This window comes from Empidonax traillii, unplaced genomic scaffold (assembly GCF_003031625.1).
Source record: "Empidonax traillii isolate 1590-97213 ecotype Southwest subspecies unplaced genomic scaffold, ASM303162v1 scaffold124:size1682992, whole genome shotgun sequence".
NCBI lineage: Eukaryota > Metazoa > Chordata > Aves > Passeriformes > Tyrannidae > Empidonax > Empidonax traillii.
The window spans coordinates 1,450,705-1,453,405 of record NW_020955317.1 but is presented as its reverse complement, the minus strand read 5'-3'; positions in this window follow the sequence as shown (position 1 = coordinate 1,453,405).

Sequence of the window (2,701 nt, the reverse complement as noted above, 5' to 3'; positions counted from 1 at the left end):
AAGTTTCTATTTCTGTGAGTAGCAATTTTTCAAGCAACTCCTCCCCCGCCTGCTCCCCTTCAGCAGGAGCCCTGACGAACGCCGCTGGCATTCCTGGAAGCTGCGACTCACTCCTGCGTGCCAGCCCCGGACAGAGCCTCCATCCCCCGCCCTCCCATCCCACAGCCTGTCCTGCAGCTCCACGTCACGGGAATTACGCTCACGGCATCTTGCAGAGGGGCAGATGGAGCCGGGACCGCTCCACGTACCGGGCTCCCCGTGCTCACCGTTTGCCCCGGGACAGGAAGGGGCTCCGAAGAGGGGAAGGAGCCTGGGAGAGCCAAGCCTGTTTGAAAGTCCCCAAAACAGCAGCATCTCTGCTTGGGGAGCACCAAGACCCCCAGGAACGTCCTAGCATGACCAGCTGGCCACAGTTCTCCAGCCCCAGCTGTGCAGAGGAGCCAGCAGATGATTTTTGTCTCTGATAAAACCCAACCCCCCCCTCCTCCCCCGAAGTCCTCCAGTACTGTAGCAGTCTCCAGCCCTGTTGTTCCCCTCCTGATGTGCCCCCTGCTTGGGTGAGCCTCCCAGTTTGGGACCAGGGACTTTAAGGGCACTTTGGACCCACCATTTCCATTAGAAGACACCACCTGCGATACCTGCCCTTGGATCTCCATCCAGCATAATTAATGGATGCAATTGTCATGGGAATATTAATTTCTGAAGAAAGGGGGTTGCAGGGGGTCCAGGGCAGAAGCAGTGGCTGTGGGATGAGCTCTTTACTGTGGATCACTGCTCATCTTTCTCACTGCACCCACAGTGTGGCTTTTTCCCCAAGGGAGGTGAAGTCACTGAGTGCTGTGCCCTGGCTGCAAGGGCCATGGTGATTTCTCCATCCCAGCAAATGGGACAGGGAAAGGCACTGACACCATCTGGATGGCTTCCATGCATCCAGGCCATGCTTCTCAGCATCTGTGCTGCCGGGCACAGAGCTGAAATGAAAGCAAACAACCGAAACGGTGCTGTTCTGCTGCTCTAAAAGCAGTATTTAGCATTCCCACTTTCTGTTTCAGATGGAAATGTGGCCTTAGAGGCTGGAATTATCAAAAGCAGCCCTGGGAAGGAAAAACAGCTGGACAAACTGCTGACTGCAGCTGCCTGGCTGGCAAATAAAGTGAGTGCTCCCAGAGCGAGTGGCACAGGGGGAATGAGCTGTCTGCACTCGAGGACCAACAGACCAAATTCCATTTGCTGTACATGAACCCAGTGGCACAAGGAGCTGGAGGGGGGCTGGACAGTCCCACGGGGTGTGCAGGGGATGGGATCACAGGGGAGTATCTCTGGGGTGCTGTAGGACTGCTTGCTACAGCGAGCAGCAGTGTACTGCAAAGAGTCATTTGAGCCAAACCCCAGACCTTTTAGCAAAAAGAAAATCAGGAATATGTAAACCGTCTGCTCTGTAAAGAAATAACCTTCAGGGTTTCCTCTGCTGCAACCTCAAGAAATTCCACAGCTGTTGCTGCGTGGGAGGCAGCCTGGGGAGCATTTTCCCCCTCTGCATGAGGCTGATGCTCAGAGCTGGCTGCAGACCCTGGCTGGGCAGGGCTGTGCGGAGCAGCACACGCTGCAGCCCCCCTGCCCCACGCACCCAGAGCCCCTTGCTCCATCCCCTTCCCAATCTGCTGTAAATGTTACTGAATACTTACAAATCTTTGTGTTTTCCAGAGGGTCTGAGACTCCCATCCTGGAGGCCTCTGGAGCTGCTTGAAGCACTCTGCAAGGGGCAGAGGGGATGTGCCAAGAGGCATTTGCTACTCCTGGAGGTTATTTTCTACTCCTAATTAATGCAGAAAAAATGCAGATCTGCCAAGGGAGTCAAAATATTCCTGTTTTCGAGACTCTGGACAAGCAAAGGAAAAGCAACGCAGACTCTTCTGAATGTCTGCAGGCACCATCTCCCTGTGCCTGGCTCCTGTTTAACACCCACTGGGACTGTTGGGAGGTTCCTGCCCTGGCTGTGTCTGCTGGGGACACACGAAGGGCTGAGCCACAGCCCCTGCCTGGCTCCTGCTGCTCCTCCTGTGACACAGCTCAGCATGGAGAGCCCCACCACAGGGACACAGGGACCCCCAGAACATCCAGGGTCAGATGTGGGACAAGCAACAGGGCACTGGGGGCCTGTGTCTCTCCCTGTGTCCCATCCTGGGCCAGAGCAGGGAGCGTTGGGAAGCACTGGGGAGTACTGGGGCCTTGTGTCAGGCCAGAACAAGGAGCACTGGGGAGCTGTGCCACCCCTCCTGGTGCCTTGGCCCACACTGGAGTAAGGAAAACCAGGCCCTGCCAGTGCCCCATCCCAGGATGTCTCCCCATGCCCCACCCATCCAGAGCGAGGAGCACTGGAGAGCTGTCTCTCTCCTGTTGTCCCATCCCAGGCTGGAAATGGGGAGCACTGGGGAGCACTGGATCCCTCCCAGTGCCCTGTCCTGGGATGGAGCAGGGAGCACCAGGGATCCGTGCCTCTTCCCGGTGCCCTGTCCCGGGCTGGTGCGGGGAGCACTGGGGAGCAGTGGTGAGCACTGGGGTGCACCCCGGTGTGCCGTCCCAGGGCGCAACGGGGAGGGACTGGGGTCCCGGTCCCTCCCAGTGGCCCGCGCTGGTCCGGAGTCCGTGCGGGTGTGAACAGGGCAGTGCGGGGGTGAGTGGGGCAGTGCAGGGTGTGCGC